The sequence below is a fragment of the Prosopis cineraria genome, unplaced genomic scaffold, assembly GCF_029017545.1.
Source record: "Prosopis cineraria cultivar Desert tree isolate PC_DT_omini unplaced genomic scaffold, ASM2901754v1 PC12, whole genome shotgun sequence".
In the NCBI taxonomy this organism is placed as follows: Eukaryota; Viridiplantae; Streptophyta; class Magnoliopsida; order Fabales; family Fabaceae; genus Prosopis; species Prosopis cineraria.
Window position 1 is genome coordinate 32,881,129 of NW_026555343.1, and position 15,093 is coordinate 32,896,221.

General features: G+C 31.9%; 1 pseudogene; it reads left to right on the forward strand.

Moving 5' to 3' along the window:
* The first annotated feature begins 409 nt into the window (after positions 1-409).
* LOC129287812 (beta-amyrin synthase-like) overlaps positions 410-15,093 on the forward strand; it is a 35,911-nt pseudogene continuing 21,227 nt past the window's right edge.

Here is a 15,093-nt window from a genome sequence, read left to right on the forward strand (position 1 = left end):
GTTTTAATTTTTTTATAGTTTTCAAATAAATGATTTCAATTAAATACATGAATTTTAAATTTGAGATCTTAATTCACCAATTATAACGCGACCTTAATGAATTGAAAATATAAAAACCTATAGAGAATAGTTATACGCACAAGCGCGATGATTATTCATACCTTATTTGTATGTTATATTTTTAATGTTAAACACATCAGTACATTACATTCTCAACCGATCTAAAGCTTTTGGGCCCGTGACTGTTATTGCACTTACTTTGAGAGAGAAAGCCATATTACTGGCAACACGTGAATATTGCAGCTTGTATAACACACGCGCGCGCGCGCGCGCGCGCGCCAAACAAACTCAATTTAATTTAATTGGTTATGTCTCATTGTTGATATGTTGTTGTAGATACTTGGGTTGTTTGAGTGGTCTGGAACAAATCCAATGCCACCAGAGTTTTGGCTCTTTCCATCGTTTCTTCCAATGCATCCAGGTAATTCCATGCAGCGGTGAAAAGTCTGAATTAAAGTAACTTAAGTTATCTTGGTATAATTAAGTGATAAGTCTTGATTGAAAAGTTCTAATATGGTATTATCAATACCGTAGCGATTTGGGACTCAAGAGAAAAAATAGAGAGACAAAAGAAGAAATAAAATGAAGTTGTGACTTGAGACCTCGGTATGGAAAATATTAGATGTATCGTGAAGTCGCACATCGAATGATTACAGGATTAATCATACATAACCATATAAGTGGGTGACAATTTGGAAGTAGATCTATGATAGCTTAACGTATTTTTGTGACAAGCCTTAAATGGATTTATTTTAAATAAAAAATCTAATTAATACTGGTTCTACATTGTCTAAGTTTAATTTAATTTGCCCCTCCCCTTAAATTTCTAAAGTCACTCAAATGTTTCCCCTCTCTAACATTTAAACCAATTGTTTAAAAAGAATATAATTTAAAAATTATAAATTATGTTAGAAAGAAATTTGGACAAAATAAAATTGAGGGATAAAAGTAAAACAACTTAGAATAAAATTAAGAATAAAATTGAAATTAAATAAAAAAAATAAAATGGTGGAGAAAGTGTTAAAAAAAAATTAAAAACTCTTGCTACACATGTTAAATGTTGCACGATCACTTTCTTCTGACACTATCTATTGCCATGTCTATATAATAATCCTGCATTAATTCTCTTCCACCATATTCTAATGCAGCTAAAATGTGGTGTTATTGCCGCTTGGTTTACATGCCTATGTCTTATTTGTATGGGAAAAGATTCGTGGGTCCGATCACACCACTTATCCTTCAACTCAGACAAGAACTCCATGTTGATCCTTACCATGAAATTAATTGGAATAAAGCTCGTCACCTTTGTGCAAAGGTGATTTTTTTTTTTCCTTTGATTTATCGCCACACACACATACATATGCTAGTTGATTTATCCCAACGAACAATTATAATATATTGTAGTTGAAATATCATACAGGAAGATCTTTACTATCATCATCCTTGATACAAGATTTGATATGGATAGTTTATATATATTCACTGAGCCACTTCTTTCTCGATGGCCCTTCAATAAGTTGGTGAGAGAGAAAGTTTCAAGTAACGATGAGTTCACTATAAATATGAAAAGAGTCATATTCTAACAATGGAAGTCAATATAGAACAATATGGATTTGGAAGGTAAATGGGTCAAAATGTATTCACAGGTTACAAACTGTACTGCCGTTACGTTTTTGACCCAACACAGTAAATGACCATTAACAGAATTTCATTACATGGATTAATGTTTGAGATGAGAGTTCTAACATAATCAATCTCCCTTTTAATCTTTTACAGTTGGCCCTAGTGTTTGTGTATGCTCTTGTTGGGTTGAAGATCTAAATGAAGATGCTTTTTAGAAGGCATCTTGCAAGGGTTCCTGATTATCTGGGTGTTAGAAGATGGAATTACCATGCAGGTAAACTAGTAAAGAGCATAATAATTAAAAAAATTTAAACATGATCTTAATTGTATACAATCATCAACTATTATTAATTGAGAACAATTTAATTGTATATTATTTTTTTATTAATGTGTTGTTTTATCTTCTCCCATGAACAATATTTCTAGAGTTTCGAGTTCTAATAATTCTCTTCATTTTTCTCAATGTAGCAATTTCTCTAATTTAATTATTAATAAAGCAAAAATATTTTGGGTTCAATAATTAATATGCCATTAATTTCCATTAATTAGAGTTTTGGAAGCCAAGAATGGGACGCTGGCTTTGCTATCCAAGCTTTACTTGCCACAAACCTAGTTGACGAAATTGCTCCTACACTTGCAAAAGGACATGACTTCATCAAGAAATCTCAGGTCAACTTGTTATTACCAATTAATTAACAAGCATATGAATATTTGCAATTTCGAATGACTAAGTCTTTTAGTACTAACTATACATGGAACTAATGATGATGATCTTATCAGGTTAAGGACAACCCTTCTGGTGATTTCAAAAGCATGTATCGTCACATTTCCAAAGGGTCATGGACTTTCTCTAATCAAGACCATGGATGGCAAGTTTCAGATTGCACTGCAGAAAGCTTGAAAGTGAATAACCTATTTTACTTAATTAAACAAGATAATTAATTTCATTGTTCTTCTTTTACCTTAATATGTTTCCTTTAATATATTTTGGACTATTTCAGTGTTGTCTTCTTTTATCAATGCTACCACCAGAGATTGGGTGGTGAAAAAGATGGAACCTGAAAGACTTTATGATTCCGTCAACATCCTGTTGTCACTTCAAGTGAGTAATTTCATATTATAATTATGTTCACTAATTATAGTAAAACAAAGATTTTCTCAAAGAAATTTCTCATGATTTAGTGTTTGAAATTTATGCCTTGGGTTCACATTAATTATTTTGTTGGTTTGTTAAAACAGGTTAACTAGTAGTCCCTGAAATATTAAAGCCCAATATGTTAGTGATATTATATATATATATATATATATATTTAATGAGTCCAACACACAATTTATTGAGCCAACTTGACATTTGAAGTGTTGGGCATTAACTTTACTAAAGCCTACAGTTAGCGGATCCAATGAGGATTATTAAATAGGTTAGGTCCCGTCTCTGACCCTAACCTAGTATATCATTCCCCATGAAAAGTTGCATAACTCTCAAAGGGTATAGAGAAGAAGACAATAGGTGGACTATGGCTAGCTTAAGCGTGCAATTTTATCTGATATCTTGTTTAGTTTCTTTATCAATACACTGTATCCTTATTTAACATGTTAATTAGATTTTACATTCAAAGTAGAGATTTATAACTCTCGAATTCACATATTTGCAGAGTAAAAAGGGCGGTTTAGCGGTATGGGAGCCAGTCAAAGCTTATGATTCGTTGGAAGTAAGAATGATATCATATTACTATCAGTTGAGTGGAACAAATTAAAATAAAAAAAGATTAAGACTTAATGTATAGATTAATTATGATCATTAGGTCTTGAATCCGACGAATTCTTCCAAGACATCGTAGGGAACATGAATATATAGAATGCACAGGGTCGGCAATTCAAGCTTTAATGTTGTTCACAAAGCTATATCTAGGACATAGGAAGACAGAGATTGAGAGTTTCATAGAGAAAGCTGTGAGATTCATTGAAGAAACACAAACAGAGGATGGTGGATGGTATGGGAACTGGGGGGTTTGCTTTACTTATGGTAATTGGTTTGCATTAAGTGGCCTTGCTGCTTCTTGTAAGACATACAATGATTGTGTTACAATTCGCAAAGCTGTGAATTTTCTTCTCACTTCACAACGTGATGATGGTGGCTGGGGAGAGAGCTATCTTTATGAATCACAGGTAAATCATTATGAATTAATTATCAATATGTATATAATCATATTTATATAACGACATATCCCCTGCTAAAAGTAATCACAGGTCAATAGTGTGATTTAGAGCTTGTTTGGTGGGGTTTTTATTTTTTTTTTTTTAAAATTGATATAGTTTTTAAACTTTAACAAGTTTTTATGTATGTATATATTGATTAATGATTAATTTATTAATGACTCATTTTTTATATTTCATGTAATTACTAGAAAGAAACGAGTTTCAATTTAGCATTAATTTATATAATTTGTGCCCACGGTTAATTTCTTCATATTATGCTTTTATAATTATGAGGCTTTTATAAATGCGCAGAAATATATTCCACTTGAAGGCAACAAGTCAAATGTGGTACACACAGCTGGGCTATGATGGGTTTAATGCATGCCGGACAGGTAATTTGATTTAAATATTCAATGTGAATTGCAATTTGTGCTTATTTATGATGATATTTAAGCCAAAAAAAAAAGCTAAAATCAAATTTTGTTAATTGAAGGCTAAGAGAGATCTAGCGCCTCTTCATCGTGGAGCAAGAGTCCTAATCAATGCTCAATTGGAGAATGGAGATGGCCCGCAACAAGTGCGTACCTTTTTGACATAGTCATTTGAAATATTACTTTATTACACCTAATTTAATTTAGGTTAAAAGGAAAAAATATATAAGAACTTTCTTGCTAGGGGCATCCAGTATTATCAAATCAACAATAATGAAATAGATATTCATGAACTTTTTTTAGTAAGGACATCATTTCCCATCCTATTACATTTTCTTGACATCCATTAACATTGATTATTTAAAAAAAAAGGAAGTAAATGTAAAGTGTAAAAACACTATAAATAAGAATACCACTAAAGTTCTTGGAGAAAAAAATTCTGAATATTTGTGCTCATTAACCCAACATCAAGGGTCCATGTTTATGGATTTAATCCATTTTAATGATTTGGCAAAGAATGCCCTCATTAAAAAGTATTGATAGGTACTCCTACACCTTTGTTGAATTAAAGATTGGATGCTCTTGACAAGTTCTTTAGGTTTTTTAACATTTTACCCTACAATTTAACAATGAATTAGTAGTGAAATTGAATAATGCTTGAGACTTGGTTTAATTTCCAGGAAATTATTGGGGTATTCTTGAAGAATTGCATGCTACATTATCCAATGTACAGAAATATTTATCCACTTTGGGCTCTCGCAGAATATCGCAGGCGCGTTACCAGCTTGTACTCCGAAGTTCAATAAATTTAATATATATATATATTATATATATATATGAAGTGAAGTGCAAGTACAAGTCCTAATCAGAGTGTGTTCATATACTCCGAAGTTAGTGCCTTTAAAACACATGAAGTTGAACACTAAGGTGTATCTCATTTATGTCATACATATCTTAATAAATGTAATCATTGAATTTCATGAACATTAGAGAGACCCTATTTAAAAGAACTCATAATTTTAGATTGTTTGCTTGTTTATCTTGAAAGCATTATATCATAATGTGTTTGTAATAATGTTGCATATTCATATAAAATCTTTGGATGTTCCTAGTGCACAAGCCAAAAATCACTACAACATTTCAAGAGTATAGCAATAATTCACTTTGCAATAGGTAAAAAGTGTTGCCTATTTCCATAATAGGTAACACTTCTTTTACCATATTATTTGACAGGAATTTTAAGCAATAGACAGGAAGCAACACGTAATAAATGTTGCAGATTTACTCGTGTTGCAAACTTTTCTTAAGAAAGCCAACAACATTTACTTGTTGCTTATTTAATTGGGTAAGACTTATGTACTTAGCTTTATATACTTAATATACTTATATCAAATCAAATTATGACATGTAGATCTTAATGTATTAATTTAATTAATAACAAGAATTTATTATAAAAAAATAATCTATAAAGATTCACATATCTTGATTTAATTGGAGACAAGTACCTTAATTATATAAGCCTAAGTATATAAGTTTTCCCTATTTAATTTATACTTGGACAACAATTACATTCCATGGTTACTTTTTTTTCTTTGAAATTTTTTGATTTCTTATGTTATTCAATTTCATGATTTATTTATTTATGAATAAAAAAAACCAAACCAAACCTAGATCCTCTGAATCCCTTTTGATCGTGTGAAACCCCAAATTCCCAAATAGCCATTTCCCTTTGCCCAAACCCATTGCTAGTCTAAATCGAAGAAGGCCTAGAAGTCATCCAAGCTCATCGTCAGCTGGTTCACTGGATTCTCTCACCCCAGGTCATGTGGTAGGTTCATTTGGTCTCTTAAGGGAGTCTCGCCGTAAGTCTTGTGGTGGATTCTCTAGACGTAGCTCTCATCATAGTTTCATCGGTTCATTGAATTGGTCTCGTGGTGGATTTATTAAGTGGCTATTATATGGCAACAGTTTTGTCTTCTGTTGTTATAGATTGTAACAAAATACCGTTTCTTTAAACTTTAGGTAACGCGAGCATATTCCATGCCTTAAAATTGTTGCCTGATAGTTACCTATAGCTATAGGCAATAGTTTTTGTCTGTCACTAGAGACTAAAAATGTTGTAGTGTTGGGGAAGATACACACACATGAAAAGCATTTGTGTGGTGTACTATACACTTATTTTTTAGGTGAACGAATAATTTTGACGAAACTTCCTACTTACAAAAATAAAGAATTCAAGGCCATTACAAAGTGGTGTGTAGCATAGATAGTAGAGATTTGGGCCTCTTGAACATCATTCCAAAGTTTGATCCCAATAGTTTCTAATTTATGTTTTTTTTTAAAAGTTAGTTAAAATCTTGATTTTCTTTTCATCAAAAAAATTTATTTTTTAAAAATTATCACATCTTTTCAATCATGCATTTGAGTGTAATAAATATAACATTTGGCTTATTCAAAAAATCATCATTAATTACTTGATTTAAGTAAGGGTGTAATTGAAAAAATAAACATAACAACTACTTAATTACTTGATTTATACAAGTGATTATTATGATCTTGTGCTTTAACGGGCGGTTCTTGGCTTATCTATGTTCATTATTTAGCTATTCAACCATGGAAGGAAGATTTCGAGCCGGATGAGCAGAGAAGATTACCAAAACTGCTACATGCATGGGTTCGGATAGCGAATCTTACCTTGGATTACTATGATAAAGGAATACTAGTCTATGTGTTAGGTTCTCAAATTGGTAGGGTCATGAAGGTTGATGCATACATTGCGTTGTAAGAAGGATAGATTTGCTCACATGTGCGTTGAGTTGATTTCAAAATTCAAATCACCACCGCAACAACTCATTCATATTAATGGCAAAGCAAAGATGATTGATTTCAAAATTCAAATATCTAATTTTCTTTGTCCTTAATTTACTTCTCTTTATATATAAGTAATTATTTAAATTATTTTTAGCCCTTGAATTGATTGCAACTTGAATTAAATAGAATTAAAATCTCTTGCTGAAATTGTTCTTGGACATATAGGTAGAACTCATTCCTACTGGTATGACCAACTCCTACCCAACGGAGTAACTTTTTACCTAAATGTCTTCGCTTGAACTCAGCCTCTTTTATTCATAACTTTCCTACCAGTATATTTGACTTCTATGTACCCAAATATCTCATGCCTACCCAATTCAAGTTATACCCAAATGTCCCACTCTACTCTTAGCATGATATTTCTACCGATATGTTAGATTTCTACCCAAATATCTTTGGTCATTTCAGTAGAAATCTTCAAGAGTCAATGTCTTCTATGATTAATCATTTCGGTATAACTCTCTTCTACTCGTATGAATCTCTTCACTATCTTTCTTTAAACCCTTATACTTATACCTTTATGTCCTTATTTTTATCAATATATCTTTAAAGTTTTTACTTCTGTTTTTTTGTTTCCATAATAGAGCTTGTTGAAACTCTTCTATCCTTTATCCTTTTTAGCTTCCAAGCATTGTGTTCACTCTCTTATCATTCTAAGATACTCTTAAATGCTATTAACATCTAGAATTTCATGTTATATCATCACATTTTTCTTGAATTTTGATATATTTTATCTTAATTGTATATATTTTGATTGCTTAAATTAGCACTACTACAAAAAACCCTTTACTTGATATTTATTTTTGACCTTTTTGATGGTTTTTAACTGTCAAGTAAGGTGGCATCATATATTGACAGATTCTATACTTGACAGTTAATAACTAGCAAATAAGGATTACCTTACTTGATGGTTATTTGAATATAACCATCAAATATTACATTCCAAGTTTACATTTTGTCAGTTTTGGAAGACAATACTTGAAGGCTATTTTGAAATAACCATCAAGTATTGTCAAATAAAATGGCTTTATTTGATGCTTGTTTAAAATTGGGGTCAAATAAAGTGACCTTATTTGACGCTTGTTTGAAATAAAGGTCAATATAAATTGGTTCATGATAATATTAAAAATGCAAAAATCAAATTACAAATTGGTTCATGATAATATAGCAACCAACTATTATTAATCATGAAAAATTATAGTCATTAATAAATAATTTGAATTTACTCTCCAATTACACCAAACACAAAATTGAGTTTTAAAACAAATATATAAGAATACAATTCTTCAAGTTCTTCATCCCTACATCGAAAAAAGTGCTTGAAGCAATAATCCCATGAAATTATTCTTGCCATGATTAGTTTTTCATTTGATCTCAACTTTGATCAATGTTTGGTACTTTTTTTATCGGTCTTCTTGTTTCTTCCTAAGAGAACTTCATATTCTTGATCACCATAGCCCAACTCCTCAATCTTGAATATACACCATTTACAAAATTCAAAGAATATTAAAACAATGCCATAATATGTCTTTGCTTGCTGCCTTATATATATATATATATATATGCAATAAATTATACAAGGCAAAAATGAACAAACAAAAGAAGAACCAAATTCTTTAAAAAAAAAAACAATTCGAGTGAAACTTACTTTGGTTCTAGAGCTAAAACTTCAAAGTTGAATCTGCAGTTGAAGCAAGAAAATAAATGAAAAATATCAACAGTGAAAGAAAAGAAATATCAAAAGGAGCAAGATATATACTAGCAATGATACTTTCAGCTATCCAGTGTGTGCTAAAGTGCAATGAGACCAATAATTCAAGTTATATTAAAAATACATGTTCCTTAGCTTGATAACTTTACAAGATTTGATTCAAACAATGATATATTTATATATTTATACTTACCTATTGGCAATTGAAATGAAAGCTACTCTTATAATATAACTCTAAAGTGATCTATCTTGTTAAAAGGGAATAAATAAATATACAAAATCACCCTCTTGCTTAGCACTTTGAGCTTGATTAATATATTCTTCTTCTTATTTATTCCTAAAACAGTAGATTCTAGTAAATGAAATTATTAACAATTCACTTTAAAATGTTCTTAATTATACAGTATTTTTAACAACATAATCATCACATATTCCTACTTCATCAATTCTTAAATGGTTAGTAACAGGCATTGATATCTGCTAATTCTAACTTCTCATTCAACACAAGCAAGGAATCACCTTATGTTGAAACTAAACCAATGGATAGTATCAGTAAGGTTGACTAAAACTAATGGTAACTTGGATAGTAGCAATACCTTCTTTTGTTTGCTTCCTGTACATGGTAGTCCAGGGTGAGTTTTGATGGCTTCAATCTATTGGGGAAGTACCTCTTGCATTTTAAGTTGGCAAACAAGACATGATAATTAAAAACATAAAATAAAATAATTTAATGCCTAATAGATCATCCTATCAGCCCCTAAAAATGGAAGATTAATCTGATTAAAGTCACTTGAGAATCAAAACAAACAAATCTATCAAGAGGCAAACCATGTTATTATTTTAATAGTTTATACTTAGCTTTTAAGGGTGTGTTTGGTTGCGGGGGAGGGGAGGGGAGGGGAGCCCCCTCTCCTCCAAAACCTCCCCTCTAAATTGGGGGGGGGGGAGCTCCCCTCCCCTTCACCTCCCCCTCCTTCCCCTCCCCTCCTCTTCCCTCCCTTTGAACTAAATAGACCCTAAATGGATTTCACAGCAAAATAATGGACATAGCATTTTGGGCAATTGAGCAGCCAATTCTCAATTTCTAAATTTTTTCACACATATCAGCTATAACCTACCCATTTAAAAGCTACACCAAATGGTATAGAGCTACATCTTTCTATTTAATCCAAAAACCCTCACTATATAAATTACTCTATTCTCTACATTTGATTGCGAAGTCTTTAATAAAGATTGACCATGAACTCAGAACATTGATCTAAATAAGGAATGATCAATAGAGGTTACAATTGCACAAAAAGCAAGCTCTAAACACCATGAATCTTGAAAAGTTACTAGCCCATCAAACACCTAAAAATTTTGATTTTATAAATGGATAGCTCCAACATTATATTTTAAAATGAAGAAAGGAAAAAAAATAAAGGAAAAGACAGCCAACATACTATCATTAAGAAAATTGGCAAGCCAAATATATTTCATCCAACATAGACAAAGTTGCAGGTGCTCCAACTTCCTGCAACAGTGCTTTTAGGACCCAATAATAAAGGAGAAAATCTCCCTCTCATTGCAGTTGAGTTGGAACTAAAACCAGAATATGCATGCTAGATCATATTAGATTTTCAATACAAGACTACTTCTAATTTAAATACTATTTAAGAGACAGTGGTAGTTCATAGTTCTCAACTTCTTATGTATCTATAGGAGCCATAACTTGCAACACAACACTCAACATTAGTTGCTTAAATTCTTAAAAATCCTTAACACTAGTTCACTAGTGTAATAACCCCAACAAAATTTAAACTAAATAAATATATATATATATATATATATAGGGTAACTTACTTAAAGTGTATTTATATTAGTTTTTGGGATAAATATAGCAAGTTAGAGACTTGGTCTAGTGGCAGTTAAGGAAGACTTCATATATCAGGTCCTTAGTTTGAATCTGAAAGAGTACAAAAAAGAGTTGAAATTTTTTATTTTTCTGGTCATGCAAAATTACCAAATTGCCATTAGTTTCATCAGATTTTTTTAACTCTTTCTTTCTTCTTTCTCAATGGATCTGGACCAGAGAAAGAGTTTTGAGAGCACCGACGTTCTGCTTTGCCTCTCAACCGAAGCTACCTTCTTCCTCCTCTACCGAAGCCAGCAACATTGTTCGTGTAGCTGCCGTCGACGCTCTGGTCATCTGCTCGCCTCAGTTGTGATTTTTTTTCCTGAGTTATTGCTGTTCATTCACCTTTGCTGCTGATTTAAGAATGAAAAGTCTTTCTTTCTCTTAGCTTCTGGTTCACGTGGGTATAAAAGATCTGGGTGAGCAAAGATCTCTTTCTTTTGGGTTCATTTTTTGTTTATTGCTGAGCTTATTGTTCTTCATTCATGGTGACAGTTTTTCTTTACTGTTCATCATCGTCCTCCTTCCTTTGTCCGTGTGTGTTGATTTATTTGAGGTTAGAAGCTTCAATCTCTTCCTTTTTCCTTATAAATATGGGCGTGTGAGTAGCTGGGGGGTATTACAGAAACTAGGAATCTGTGTGTGCTCTATATTGCTGCCATGACTAAAGAAGAGCAAGAAGAAGAAAAAATCTAGACTGAAATTGAAAGAGACAAGTTTGGATATATTGTTGGTACTTATGAGATGTTATTGAAGGGCTTGTATGAGGAAATAAAAATTTGACTTTTAAATATTGATGGGAATTATTGGTTTAGGAATTCTCTTGTAGCTTTGTAAAGGAATTTAATTATGGGCTTGCACACAATCACTTGTATATTTAGAGTTTGTTTGATTTTTGGTGAATGGTTAAAGGCTTAAAATTGAAGAGGTAGAAGTAATGCACCTAAGATAAGTGATGCAAAGATTGGGAGAAAACTCCTATTCCAAGAAAATAGTATGGCATGGTTAAAGTTTTATGAAGAAAGTAAGAGAAATGAATGATAATACTTGAATTAACTTTAAATCATAAATTTGGGTTTTGAGATTTTAATGGTGGTTAGTGAAGGTTGTGTTATATATGAGATAAAATTCATCCATAATTGAGAGTATACTCTTATAGACACATAAAACAACTATCTCTAGGCTTAGATAACTCAAAAACTCATATTATTTAAGTCAATTAGTTTGGATGTAAAGCTCTTAAGATCTAAAAATCATCTTCCAATTGAAAACTCTAACTTAAAAATGGTGTAGAGAGGAAGAGGAATGGTAGGAGAGGCTTATCTTAATGATTAGAAGCTATAAATATACTTAAAACACTAACAAATTCATCCCTTAGTAGATGAAATCACGAGCCCCTTCATTCTCCTCTTTTCCTTTATGTTTTCACACATCAAAATGCCCTCTTAAATCTGATTTTTGATATTATGTAGCAGCGTTGTACACTAGGCTAAATTTTGATTTTGTTTTTTTAATTTGAGGCTAGATGGCCCAATTCACTTTCAAACCCAATCTAATGGCTAAATTTAAACCTAGTTGTCTCTAACCATCCTTAAACCCAATTATACTTAAATTTATATAATTACCTTTCATTTGCTTACTTAATCAAGAGGATAATTTTTAGGATGTTACATAATCAATTTTGTATTCTTATGTTAGCATTTCAAGCACATACTTTTGAGATCAAGCCTGCTATGATCATAAAGTTTTAGATGAATAAGGTATTTCATAGTCTATTCAATGAATATGCTAACAAGCATTTGATGTCTTTTGTGAAAGTATGTGATTCTTTTAAACAAAATAGGGTGTCTAAAGATGTCTTGTGATTACAGTTATTTCTTATTTTTCTACAAGAAAAGGCTAAAGAATGCTTCAATAATCTTCCCAGAAGGTTTATTAGTTTATGGGAAGATCTTGAGAACAAGTTTAGAGCTTAATTCTTCTCTGATGACAAAACTATGGAAGCTAAAGATTATTTCTTGCTTTAGACAACATTCGGATGAGCATCTTTATGTTGGGAAAGATACAAGATGTTAATGAGAAAATTCCCAAGTCATAGGGTAGATAAATAGGTAGTGATTTACATTTTTTGTAATCATCTAAATCCTTCTTCTAAGGCCATGTTTGATTCTATCATAAATAGGAAATACTGTAATGTGCTTGTTAAAGAAGTTTTTCGACTATTGGACCAATTTTTTACAATAACACTCAAAACACTAATATAATGAATACATCAATATTGACTAGTGTTAAAGAAGATTCTTCTTCCCAAATTGTAGCCATCTTAATTGCACAAGTATGTGTTAGAGTCCTAAATACAAAAGGAGAATCCTCAATATGCCATTCCAACTATATGCAATTCATGCATGATGTACACATGCCTAATCTACATGATCTAAAAAATGAGCCGACTTAGTCAGTCTATCAACAATCACCTATATTGTATCATGATTTGTCTGAGTACATGATAATCCCTTTATGAAATCCGTTGATATACTATCTCATTTCCACATTAAGATCTCTAATAGTTGTAACAAATCAGGTAGCTTCTAGTATCCTATATTGACTTTTTGACATGTCAAGGACTTAGAGATGAACTTAATCACATCTCTTTCCATCCCATGCTACCACCACCTCTTTTTCATATCTTGGTACATCTTCATAGCACCAAGGTAGATGGTGAGCTTACTCTTGTGAGCCCCTAATAGGATAGTCTTTCTAATGACCTTATCACCTAAAACACACATTCGGTCATAGTAAATTATGAAACCATCATCACTAAAGCCAAAAGCTGTCGTCTTGTTCTCCTCAATGTCTTATTGAATTTCTAACAGGTAATTATTTTCTAACTATGACTTTCTTAGTTCCTTCTAAAATTCATTTGTGATCACAGTGATGTTTAGGTTATATAACACAAAATCTAGGACATTCTTATGTTCATTAGAGAAGTCCTCTAACATCATTTACCCTTGTATCATTATGAATGCCATGTGTAACATCTTTTGACTTAAAGCATTGGCTACTATGTTGGCCTTCCTAGGATGGTACTTTAACTCAAAGTTATAGTCCTTCAGGAACTCTATCCATCTTCACTGTCTCATGTTCAGCTCTTTCTAGTCCACTAAGTACTTGAGCCTCTTGTGATCACTATATATCTTAAATTGTGCTCTATATAAATAGTGTCACCATATTTTGAGCACAAACACAACTGCTACAAGCTCAAGATCATTAGTTGTATAATTCTTCTCATATGGTCTTAATCATCTTAAAGCATAAGCCACAACCCTATCATCTTGCATTAATACACATACAAGACCCTTAAATGAAGCATCCACATACATAACAAATGACTATCTCAGATCTAAAATAGTTAATACTGGTGCGGTAGTTAATCTCTTTTTCAACTCTTGAAAAGCCTCTTCACACTTGTCAGTCCACATGATAGGTTGATCTTTCTTGATCAATTTAGTTAAAGCAAAGGAAATTTAGGAAACTTCCTAAATAAATCTTCTACAGTACCTTGCTAGGCCTAAGAAGCTTCAAATCTCTGTACAGAGGTTGGTCTTTCCTATTATAGTACTACATCAACCTTGTAAGGATCCATTACAATACCATTTGTCGACACTACATGACCTAGAAACTTTCCCTTACGCAACCAGAACTCACATTTACTCAACTTCGCATGGAGCTTCTTCTCCTTCAAGATTTGCAACACAATTGCTCAAATGCTTAGCATGTTCTTCATCATCAACCGAATAGATCAGGATGTCATCTACAAAAATCACCACAAACTTATCTAAGTAGGGCCTGAAAATTTGATTCATGTAATACATAAATATCTATGGCACATTTGTTAGTCCAAAGGGAATAATGAGAAACTTATCTCATTTTGAAAGCAACTTTCAAAACATCATCCATTCTCACTCTCAACTGGTAATAGTCGGATCTCAAGTCAATCTTAGAGAATACTGTTGCTCCAACTAATTGATCTAATAATTCATTAATTTGGGGTAATGAGTATTTGTTCTTAATTGTTACCTTATTCAATTGTCGGTAGTCAATGCATAGTCTTATACTACCATATTTCTTCTTGACAAATAGGACAAGTAAACCCCAGGGTGATACACTTGGCTTAATCAATTCTTTCTCCAACAACTCCTCTAACTAATTCTTAAGCATACTCAAATTTAATGGAGGCATTCGATGTGGAGACTTAAAGATGGGTTTGGTACCAGTCACTAAGTTGATTGAAAACTATTTCTCTCTCT